The sequence below is a fragment of the Macaca fascicularis genome, chromosome 13, assembly GCF_037993035.2.
Source record: "Macaca fascicularis isolate 582-1 chromosome 13, T2T-MFA8v1.1".
In the NCBI taxonomy this organism is placed as follows: Eukaryota; Metazoa; Chordata; class Mammalia; order Primates; family Cercopithecidae; genus Macaca; species Macaca fascicularis.
In genome coordinates this window covers 9,170,432-9,183,003 of record NC_088387.1, presented here as the reverse complement: position 1 = coordinate 9,183,003, position 12,572 = coordinate 9,170,432, and the positions used below count along the sequence as shown (strand labels likewise).

General features: G+C 41.6%; 1 protein-coding gene and 1 non-coding gene across 2 annotated transcripts in view; one reads left to right on the top strand and one right to left on the bottom strand.

The window, feature by feature from the left end:
* The window catches only part of LOC141406938 (uncharacterized), a 43,376-nt gene that overhangs the window by 10,659 nt on the left and 20,145 nt on the right, over window positions 1-12,572 (top strand). The gene's annotated exons all lie outside the window — the stretch shown is intronic.
* On the bottom strand, window positions 2,434-2,562 carry LOC123568497 (small nucleolar RNA SNORA72). Its single transcript, XR_006691872.2, has one exon. It is a non-coding gene; the product is annotated as a small nucleolar RNA SNORA72 (small nucleolar RNA).

The following is a 12,572-nucleotide window of genomic DNA, read 5'->3' as shown; positions in this document are numbered from 1 at the left end:
TCAAGGTTGATGCTGCTCATTCTATGGGTGTGATAAATGCAGAATGAATGACATGTGTGGTTTCCTTTTTAATGATTGTCACTAACCTGATGCTTCACCATCACCTGTCCCCCATCCCAATCAATCACAGACAAGAGTCGCAGAGACTGACTTTACAAACCCACTCACCCCAGCAGTGACATCTTTATGGCCATCTGATTGATTGGTCAGTGACCCAGCTCTAGTATTTTATTCTGAGCATGCTATTTCCAGGGCTATCCTTTTACCAATTGCCTTAGTCTCCTAGGACTGCCATTCAAAATATCACGGACTGGGTGGCTTAAACAACAGACCGTTCTGGAGGCTGGAGATCCAAGACCAAGGTGCTACCAGGGTGGATGGGTTTCTTGGTTTCCTGTGACAGCTGCCTTCTCACTGTGTCCTCATATGAACTCTTCTTTGGTGCATGTGTGTGGGAGCAGGGGGAGAGAGAGAGAGAGAGAGAGAGAGAGAGAGAGAGAGAGAGATGCAGAGAGAGAGAGAGAGAGAGAGAGATGCAGAGAGAGAGAGAGAGAGAGGAGTTCACCTTTTGAGTTCTCTTTTTATAAGAACACTAATCCTATCAGATTGGGGCCCCACCCATGCTCTCGTTTCACCTTAATTACCTCTGTAAAGGCCCTGTCTCCAAACACAGTCGCGTTGGATGTTAAGACTTCAATACCTGAATTTTGGGGTAACATAAACATTCATTCCATAATGCCAGCTATCCTAACTTAGATCCCCTGAAAGTAGAGGACAAGACAAAGGTTAACATGTGAGTAGCTTATGGGAATGAGATCTTAGTGCACAGGAGTAAAGAGCTGGGAAAGAGAAGCCTGGAGGGAGGGAGGGACTAACTGAGGTGACCATGGTGTATGGCTGGGCTGCTTGGTGCCTAAGACCTTACAACACATGCCTCAGAACTGTGCACCTTTCATCTTCAGTGAGCAATACCCTTGCACTTCCCAGCTCCACGTGGGAGTGCTGAGCAGGACTCCGTGGGTTTCCATGTGACACCAGGGCATCCCTGGGGCAGGAGGTAAGAAGCACAAGGAGCAGTCATGAAGCAGAGCCTGTCATGAAGGGCTGTACCCATGCAGAAATGCTTGCAGCCCGTACAGAGCTGATCATGCAGCAGTGGTTGGAACGAGACAGGAGGTTGGGGGGATTAGAGGTAGAAATTCACAGGGTTGGTGTGCAAATCATTTTGCATTTTACACAAAATGAATGTGTGTAAAGTGCTCAGAACACTGCTGATATATGTGACCGCTAAAGATCTGTCAACTGTGATGATGATGATGATATTATTATTATTATATGGAGCAAAAAGAACCAACCAGCCATCTACATACTCATCTACAAGATTGAGTATATTTGTCTCTCTCTTAGGAAGCTGTCATGTATTATAGATGGACCCCTGATGTCCCCTGATACCAGCCGGTTTTTGGCAACCCCTAGTTTGAATCTGGTCCCTGCACAGTTCAGACTTTTAAAATACATGGCTTTGCCTGAGTCAGGTGAACGTGTGAATTCTGGTATACTCCTCCCCAGCACACTTGCTTCAACCAAGTAAACACCAAGCATGCAAAGCCATGTTGTCACCAATAAGGAGCAAATTTTTCATTGAGTATTTTTATCTTGGCTTAACAACATGTAAAAGACAACTTACTCATTAAATATTTTTAAGAATATTTCCCAATATCAAAATATTTCTAACGTTTAAAAAATTCCTGTTATTAACCTATATTAGTTGATAGCTTTTTTGTTAAGTTCACTGAGAAATAAAAACACATGGTTAACCATCAAATACATTATGACTAGATTTAATATAAATTACAGGCACTGTGCCTTTGGTTATTACTCCTTCTACGATCTCTAGCCTTGCCAAGTACTTCTTGGGTTCACCCTGGAAGGTGACATCTACTAGGCAGCCCTGACATTTGGCGTGGAGAAGTTGCTGGTGGCATAGAAGAGTTAGAAAGTTCCACTGTCTAGGGTAGCCAGCATTTTATGTTAACAAGTATGGCCAGGTTGAATTGGGAAGGGTCAAGCCAATCCTCTTTCCTCAGCTTGTATCCAGACCACAGTATTGTGGAAGTGAACCTGTGAGGAGGGACTAGCAAGGCTGTGGTGGGCATCCAGGGACACGGGTTACCTATGCGAGAGGTCATCCCTGCACTGTGCTCTAGAGGGCGCCATTCGTGCTGGACTCCGGGTGAATGGGGTTCCTGTAGGCATGCGTGGTGGCCCTGGTCTGCTGCCTGGGGCTCTGCCCCTTGGCCAGGTCACAGGTGAGATTTGAGCTCTCCCAGCACTTGCAGCCTTGCTCTCAGAGCTTGGGAGCACCGCCTCTTATCTGTTGACATTCTTTCCAAGCTATTCACACTGATAGCGCAACACTTTCTTCTTGACCTGGTTTATTACCAGAGTTTGTAAAACCAGACCTAGGGAAAGAATTAGGTCTGGGGACACATGCGTGGCCTTAATATAGCCAATCTTTAGAGCCTGTCCTATTACAAAGTCAGAACAGCAAGATATTCTCAGGAGCAGCTTCCTCCGACCCCCCAGTGTGTTCCTTTTGAGCGTGTGAATTCTGGCATACCGCTCCCCAGCACACTTGCTTCAACCAAGTAAACACTGAGCATGTAAAGCCATGTTGTCTCCAATAAGGAGAAAAGTTTTCATTGAGTCTTTTTATCTTGGCTTAACAACATGTAAAAGACAACTTATTCATTAAATATTTTTAAGAATATTTTCCAATATCAAAATATTTCAAACAATTAAAAACATTCCTGTTATTAACCTATATTAGTTGATAGCTTTTTTGTCAAGTTCACTGAGAATTAAAAACACATAGTTAACCATCAAATAAATTATGACTAGATTGAATATAAATTACAGAGGCTTAAAGACTGCAGACTGCATGCAAATTACAAGGACTTCACATGTATGTGTTCGCGATATGTTCTTAAATGTAAGACAATTTGATTCTTGATCATATCAGTTCTCCATCACCTCCACAGAAGTCCTTTTTGCAATAAGTGAGTATTTAAACAGTTTCCAGAATAATAAGTATCTTCTGCCTATTTCACCAAAATACAGTTTTGTCTGTTAAAGAAAACAAAGAAATACATTTGTCAGCCATAATGAGTTTTAAAGACATTCTATAAATGCGGGTGTGCCTCGAATTAAGAAAACCAGACATTTAAATAGTTGACCTTACAGAGCACATAAATTAGAGGGTAATTACTTAAATGTTCTTCAGTTTGTGAAAGGATTTACAACAGGGTTCCTCTAAATAGCTAACTCTCTAGTGAATTTAAATTACTAGTGTGTGTGTCTTAAAATTAGTTCATTTTTTTTAAAGAAACATACCTGTTGCATAACATAAGGTGTGTTAGAATTAAGAAATGCTGGTGGGTTTTCCCCTTTGTTAAGCAAGTCTTTAGGTTACATTAGAACTCATATTTACCAAGCCTTTTTATGGGAGGAAGAATTAGTCAGCAAAAAATGCTGAGCTCATGTTTGCACTGGCTCCATTTCCTGTCTGCAATAAGAGGCTGGGCCTCCAGGGAAGTCCTGGTGGTATGAGCTTCCTTAGGTTTCCACTGTGGAGTGGGGCCAAGGGGATGTCGAATGTACTGTGGAGCCCATGGCCGTCCTGGGCTGAGCCTTTCTGTCTTGGAGTGGGAGTAATGAAGGTGGGAGTGGGGTGGGGTGGGGATGGTCATTATTCCAGTGGTGAAGACTATCAAAGAATATTGAGGGGGAGAAACCATTGACCTCATTGGAATCCAGCTCTGTGACCCTGGGTGAAGATTGAAACCCATTCTAGCCTCAATTGTACCATCAGGCATGGAAATTCAGCCAACGACAAGAAACTGTCATTCTCAATATCTCCACCTGTCATTAACCCCGGTTCCCTCTAAAGACTAATCTCATGAACGTTATTCCTAAGGGGGTTCACTTTTTGAAGCCGTAGAAAAGTTTCTGCTTCTTGTTACCTCATGCTTGGCTTTTCTTTCTGCCTCTGCTGCAGCTTGTTCCTCTAAATAGAGGCTGTGTGCCATGGTTTTGCCATTCATGTTTACATTCAACTGGACCAGTTCTGCCATTTTGAACAAAAAGCGTGTCTTCAGGATTGGGTGCCAAGATCTTTATGTCCAAGCCTTAGTCTGCTATTAATTACCAATCCAAGTGAAGTGTTCATCATTCATTTATTCTACAAATATTTACATGTCTCCTAGTTTATGTCAGTTACTGTTATTGTCACTGGGGATATCAATGAGACAGATAAAATGTCAGTTCCAGTTGGGGGAGATAAGCAATGGTAAATAAAACAAATAGATACATGATTATTCTTCGTGAAATTTTAAAAATAAGGAAAATGTATTATATATTTTGTATAATCATAGGAGTTTTAAAGTAAAAAATTGCCATTATGCCAACATTATATATTTCTTAGTATTTTAGAATCAAAATTTTATTTATATTTATTTATAATTGTTATATCAGATGATGATTAAAAATTTAGCACAATTAAAAGTTGGTGTGGTAGCTGGGCTCCAAGATTGTCTGCAGTGATCCCTATGTGGTGGTATTTGCCCAAGGACGTAGGATTGGTACAAGGGCTGGTCTGTGTGAACAACAGAATGTAGCAGAAGTGATGGTAGTCAATTCTGAGACTGGTTTTTGAAAGGCATTATTTCCTATTGAGGTCACCCTCTCTTAGATTACTGGATCTGGGAGAAATCAGCTGCCATTTTGTGTGCAGTCCTATAATGAAGTTCACACAGTGAAGAACAGCTAGGGAAGAAACAAGGCCCATTGCCAACAGCTGTGTGAGTGGGTGTGGGAAACAACCTTTCCAGCCCCAGTCAAACCTTCAGATGATACAGCCTCAGCCAACATCTCAGCTGCAACTTTATGAGATACCCTGAGCCAGATCCATCCAGCTGGGCCTGAATTCCTGACCTGTGCAATAATAGATGTTTATGTTTTAAGCCACTAAAGTTTAGGGCAGTTTGTTATGCAGCAATAGATTGCTGATAGAGTTGGCAACCTGACTGCTGTATTACCTGCAAATAATGAAAACCTAGAAGTGTAGCAACCACCATCCCATGTGAAAATAGATTCTCTTTGCAAAGGAATCTGGACAAAATTATACTTGTTTGTGCTATCAATTATTCTGTGTGTTCTGTTCCTTGCACTTGTCAATGTTACTGCTGTTTAGACCTATCACACACTTATGCATGAACTATAACTTTAGTGTGGCTGCTTCTCTTGGCTGAACTATCCTATCTCCATTTCCTTTATCCAAATCCTATTCCTTCTTTTAAGTCACATTATAATGCATTAATAGCAGTTATCAGGTAGCCAACTAATACTTTTTTTTTTTTTTTTTTTTTTTGAGACAGAGTCTTGCTCTGTCCCCCAGGCTGGAGTGCAGTCGTGCGATCTCGGCTCACTGCAAGTTCTGCCTCCTGGGTTCATGCCATTCTCCTGCCTCAGCCTCCCGAGTAGCTGGGACTACAGGTGACAGCCACCACACCTGGCTAATTTTTTGTATTTTTAGTAGAGATGGGGTTTCACCATGTTAGCCAGGATGATTTTGATCTCCTGACCTTGTGATCCACCCTTCTCAGCCTCCCAAAGTGCTGGGATTACAAGCGTGAGTGCATTTTTTAAAGATAATTTTCCTAGAGAATCTGAGAAGTAGAAGGAAGACTATTTTACACCTGTTTTTTTAATTAATGCTACCCTCTTTCACTCTTAGAAGTGTCCAGCTTTGGAAAAGTCTTATGGCCATACTAGCTAAAAGTAAAAATCCTACCAATTTATTTTAGGTTGTCTCATTTTGCAGATTTTTAGGGTGGGGACTAGAGTCCTTTTTTGAAAGTGAGTGATAAGATAACTAAACTTGTCTACATCTCCTCTATGTGGTAATATTTTCCTTCCTGATGTCTGTGCGGAGAGACATAAGGCTCCCTTGGCCCATGGAGTTCCTAAGTAAACATCAGCATTAGAGCCCAGAGTTGTAGCTGGCTGCCTAGCACTTCCACAACTGTATCAACCATAACGATGAACATTAATGAGTTCCTTTGCTCCCTGAAGTGCCGAGGGAGATGCAGTGAAATGGTTCTTCTCTTGTAGCTTAGAGACTGAAGCAGGTGTCTCTGAAGGCATCTCCAACTTCCACACTGAGCTCTGAGAGACAGGCTTAGACCTAGAAACCATTATCAGCAGGTGTGTTTCCTTCAAGTTCTGCCCTTGGACAACCTTGGCAGTGGGCTGACTCTCATCATGTGGGCAGACCCTGACCTTTCTGTGAAAGTAGGATGGTTCTGATTTCTGCCATGACAGTCAAGAAAGATTCCTCTCACACTTGGGTTTTATGGCATGGAAAGTTAGGGTGCCACTAGAGAGGCAGTGAAGAGAGGGGAAAATGACCCAGGATTTGAAGGGGGACCCATCTGAATTTCAGTTCTTCTGGCTAAACTGCTTCGTGTCTCTGAGCCTCAGTTTCTTTCTTTTGTACTAATGCCAACTTCAAAGTGTTATTATGAGGATTAATTAGGACAAGGGTAAAGCACAGAACACAGGGACTGGCATAATTACAGCATACTGGCTATTTCTGAATAATGGACTTTGAGACAGAGTCTCAAGCTTAGAGACTTAGGGAAGTCATGAAGACTCTCTTCAATGTGTTTCCTTGCTCCCTGCATCACGTTCAGTTCAGGGTCTTTGAGGTTGCTGTCTCCCTCTGCCTTGGACATCTTTCCTCTCTTTGCCTATCTATACCTTGTCTATCCCTCAAGCCCATTTTTCTCTATTCCATATTGATTTCTTGATCTCTCTCCCCATCTCTCCATCTCTAGCTCTGTGATTCATCTAGATTGAGCCTTTTTATCCTGGAATTTAATAATTGTGTGCAATGTTAGAATCTGTGTCTCAGTCCTCTTCAAGCTGCTAGAATGTCTTCAAGCATAGAAATAATGTCTTGGATGGGGCAGGGTTCAGGCTATGTGAAAAATAAATACTAATTGGTTGTCCTTCAAAAGAGCTATGAATGTAGAGGAAATACTTTTATTTCTGGAAGCACTCAAATTCTTGTGAGGAGAATGTGGATGGTTGCACCAGCCTCTTCTCTGATACATCCTGTATTATTCTGTTCTCATGCTGCTAATAAAGACATATTGGAGACTGTGTAATTTATAAAGGAAAAAGGTTTAATAGACTCACAGTTCCACATGGCTGGGGAGGCCTCACAATCATAGTGGAAAGTGAAGGTGGAGCAAAGGCATGTCTTACATGGCAGCAGGCAAGAGAGTGTGTGCAGGGGAACACCTCTTTATAAAACCATCAGATCTCAGGAGACTTATTCACTATCATGAGAAAAGCATGGGAAAAACCCACCCCTATGATTCAATTACCTCCCACCAGGTCCCTCCCATGACACCTGGGGATTAGAGGAGCTATATAAATCAAGATGAGATTGGGTCAGGGAAACAGTCAAACCATATCACATTCCAACTCTTTAGTGTTAATTTTTAAAAAATCAAATACAGAGTGATGACATAGTTCTTTTCTTCATCTCACAAAATTTTGGTTGTGAATCAGTGACTGAGGAAATCTGACCCAGGAAGACTTTAGTACCTAAAAATAGTTAGAAAAATCCTTATTTATAGTGGTCCTCTACACCTTCAAATGCACAGGTAGATTTCAGTGTCTCTCAGCTCAGCTTCAGGCACGCCTGGAAGTTGAGGATGTATTCCATGGAATACAGCATTGGAGGCTTCAGTCAGCTGAAACTAACCCGCTTGGACCAAGGGCTCACAACTGGAGACATGGCCCAAATTGCACTAGCATTTACTCTGTGCCAAGGCAGTCAGCTTCCAGAGTGAGACAAGATGGGGGTTTGGGGCTATAAACATGTGAATAAAGTCCTGAGCTATAAAAATAATGAATAAGTAAAGACCAGGAAAATATTTCAAGGTCTTATGTGGCAACATCACTAGGTCTAAAATGTAGCAGGAGGAAAATAATTGAAGACATTTGTCATGTGCTACAGTTGAACTGTGACCACATCTGATATCACCTGCAGCTTCCTTATAACATGCCCACTGGGCAGAAAGGGTGAGAGCTAGGAGAGCACCAGTGTATTTAGGACCAACTTTTGAAATTTAACCATTAAGTTCAGTCCCTCCTACTCTCCAGAAAACAGGCCCATGTCTTTTTCATCTTGGTCGTCCCAGCACTCAATAAGTGGTTGTGAAATAGATAATGACCAAAATGTGTGCTATAATTTTAGTTCCTAATTTAAATGGCAAAAAATGCATATTTCACTTTCTAATTGGGAATCTGGCAAGCTGTATTCAAAGCATTTTAGAGTCTTGCCTGCTATTCACTATTTCTTCTCCTCTTCTCCAAATATAAGACAAAAGAATAACCATTTATGGAAAGTTAAATGCTAAGCTACATGTCTTCATGGATTGCATCTTCTTTGAGAAACACATATTCACTCTACATTCCATGAGATTTTTCTTCTTTATTGAAAGGTAAAATATTATGACATTTCTGGGATGGTTTTCATCATACTGATTACCCTCGTTTATTTATCAATTACCATTTGGTAGTGACTTCAGCTTTTTTTGGAATTAGAAAAAGATACATTTGTGCATGTGAATTTTGTGTGCTTGTCCACTTATTTTCTTTGGATAAATTTCTAGAAGAGAATTCTGCAATAAAAAGCATACATATTTTAAGGGTTTTTTGATACATATTAGAACATGTACTTCCACCATTTGATTATTGATCAGTTGCAAATAACCAAAACCAACATGGCCAGTTTAAACGGAAAGGAATTTATTACTAATTGTTTGGTGTTTACAATTGTTGGAGGGCTAGAGGACCTGTCTTTAGGCTAAGCTTCTACGGAAACAACTAGTCCTTGGAATTTAATTACCTGTGCCACGATTAAGAAAGCAGCCAGTTCTGCCATATCAGGAGGCTGCTGGTAGTAAACCCTAACTTCTTCCACTAAAATCGATACCACCAAACAAATACCTTATCATGGTCACCAAGGATGGTGCATAGAGGCCCCTGGAGTTGTGGCAAGGTAGCAGTCTCAAGTTCCACAGCATTATGCCATAGCTAAATTACCCTCTGGAAGCATTCATTCCTGGATATTAAAGGCTTTGGAAAAGTAAAGCCCAAAGCTGCAGGCACAGGAAGCAGATTTTTTGGGGGCATTTTTCAGTGGAAAAGTGAGAATGTCAGCTCTACTTTCTGCCCTTGGATTCTGGACCAATGTTTTCTAGTAAGAAAGAAAGAATGCCCTATATTAGTTGGTGGTTCAGAGCACACAGTGCAACTGTAGGATAGCGCCTTAACTGTACAAGGTTGTTGTTTATCAGTTAGTGCCACAACTGAGGTTTCAATAGGACATTCTGGTATTCTTTAAGTGGCGTTCCATTGTCTCACTTGCTCTACTATAAAATCAATTCCTTAATCAGAAGCATTGTTGGACACTGTGTTTGTGACTGTTGCATTCATTAAGTCATGGAGAGTTATTGGCAGAAGCAAAGTAGGCAGCAAAGTAAACATTCAGATCCATATGTCTCCATGCCAGGGAAGACATTGCTGCCCCTGCCATTTTGGAAGGGATCCAGTTCTAACTGATCTGCTACTTAGTGGTTGGCTGGACCCTTCCTTTGAGCTATGAGGCCAGCTAGATCAGCCTTGGGAAAGGCAATCTATATGCTGTCTTCATTCATGCTACTATGGCTACTTAATTCATGAGTCCATGGCAAAGCATTAGGGTAGTTGGGGAAAGGCATCATGGACACCCACAGGATACTCATCTTTTTCTCCTGATTATTGAGAACATCCTTCTCAAGAAGACCTTTTGAAGAAGATTCACTTCTCACACTGAGTCTGTTGTAATATATGCACTCCTATACCTGCTCTCCAAACTCCCTTGTTACTAATCCATCACTCTTGGTTTTTCCAAACTTTTGACCATATGGCAGAACCATTAACCATCTCCCATGAATCAGTATAGATCTGTACCTTTGGTTATTTCTCTTTCTAGACAAGGTACAAAGCAAAACCAAACCAAACCAAATGAGAAGTGCTACTTGAAGTTCTGCCTAATGGGGGGCTTCCTTTTCCATCATTTTTGGGGGATGCTGTTGCAATCGGAAAAGCTGACTCAAGATTGTTACTCATATTATCATGTAGAATGGACTGTAAACCAAGTTACTTTTTTGTTATTTTCTTTTTAACCAACTGTCCATACTGAACTCCCCGTGAGGCTTGAGCCTGACATACTTGAAGACTGGGCACGTGGAACTTCATGGTGTGATGACTCAGACAACATTTGGTTCTGGATGGTCAACTCAGGGCACATGGTTACTTGTTGCCCCATAATCAGGTTTTTTGTCTACCAGGATCCAGAAGGAAGCCAAGATCTGTTTCTCAAAAGAACAGTAATTATGTTCTTGGGAATGTAACTTGGCTTCAAAGTCCTATGAACCTTGACTGTTTATTTCCCTACCAGGGTTTGCCATGGGCTCTGTCCAATATTCCACTCTGCCCTAGACACTTCAAGCACAATGGGATCTGCTGTATCTGAAGGTCCAAATGTTTGCAGCTGTTGGGCCATCTCAAGAGCCTTCTCTCTTTCTGGGCCTCCCTAAGAGGTGGTGCCCTTATGAGTTACATGGTGAATGGATCGAAGCAGCACAAATGAATATGGTATCTATTGCCTCTAAAGCTCAAAGAAGCCACATTCTTTGGGGTAATGGGTTCATGATGCAGCACATTTTCTTGCACTTGGGAGAGGCTTCTCTGATACGTCCCAGAAAACTAGAGCGGATGAGCTTTGGATATGGGGGCAAGTCTTTGGATTTTTATCTCCTATTCTCTGGTACTCCTGTGTCTTACCAAGGGACCTAGGATAACTACTATCAACTACTATCAACATTCCATCTTATGCCATGGTGAAATGATCAAGGTATCTGTGGGATAAATTATGAAAAAGTCAGAACAGACGTAACCCTGAGATCAGATGGTGATGGTGTACTTCTTCCAGGTGAAAGCAAATTGCTTCTAGTTAGTTATAGTTATTGAGAAAGAAAAAGTTTGTCAGATTGACAGATGTATACTAGGTACCAGGATCTGTTGGTTTGCTTCAGTAACAAGATGACTTTAGGAACAGAAAGAGCAGTTGACATTACCATCTGATCAAGTTTGCAATAATCCAACATCATTTTTCAAGGCCTATCTTCCTTTTTTATAGAATAAATAGGTGAATTCAATAAGGATGAGGTGAGAATAAACCCTCTTGAACCTTTTGGGTTTGTAATGGTGGGTCCTATCTCCATCATTCCACCTGTCATGTATGGTAGCATTACTTTTGGTTTGTTATTTTCCATGAAGACATGGCTTGAGAATACAGTTCCAAAGGTTCCCACCTGGCCCTTCTTTATGCTGTGGTTCAATTTCCCAGCATATCTGTTCCAGCTATACACTTGGGAATAGAGATCCTAACCACAGGATGGGCTTAAAGACCTACTCTCACCTCATCTTCATTACACTTCAGTTGATTGGTGGACCACAATGGCATTCTGGGTCTCCAGGAATTGATCTTCGCTCAGATCCAGTATCTCATAATCCTTGAAAGATGTATTTTTCTTTTCTTTTCTTTTCTCTTCTTTCTTTTCTTTAGACAGAGTCTCACCTTGTCACCCAGGCGAGAATGTAGTGGTGCAATCTTAGCTCACTGCAACTTCTGCCATTCAGGTTCAAGAGATTCCTCTGTCTCAGCCTTCCGAGTAGTTGGGATTACAGGCATGCACCACCACATCCAGCTAAGTTTTGTATTTTTACTAGAGACGAGGTTTCACCACGTTGGCCAGGCTGGTCTCAAACTCTTGACCTCAGGTGATCTGCCTGCTTCTGCCTCCCAAAGTGCTGGGATTACAGGCATGAGCCACCATGCTCGGCCTGAGGATATTTCTTTCCTCAATGCACAGCCAACTAAATCAGAAGTTATAGGCTCTTCAAAGGGATGCAAGAAGAATGCATATAGCATATGTTTGTGTATTATGATAGCCTCTTTCCGCATCCAGATTCCCTGCATATAAGGGTTCTTGCATACAGAGTATCCAGATTCTCTGCATACAAGGGTTCTTGCTTTGTGAACAAATTTAGTCTGAAAGTGGAAAAAGCTGATCTGACTCCACATCTTGCTGCTCCAGTTGGACATCTGTTAACCAAATTTAGAGGGTTTTCTTGGAGCTTGAGGTGGAGTGACATACAGTTTAAGTAGGATCATAGTGGGCTCCCAATTCATTTCAGTCTGAGGGGCCCCTTCTTTATGAGCTCCTGCCAAAGAACCCATCATGTCACAGTAATTTGATTGTCATCTTGGCTGTATTTGGTTATCATGGTGGCCACGCCTCTTACTTAGCAGTTGAAGGGCTGTTGCTTGGCCTCTATAAATCTGAGATCTCATGATGCCTGGTGAAACCAGCTAGCCCATTTTGTTG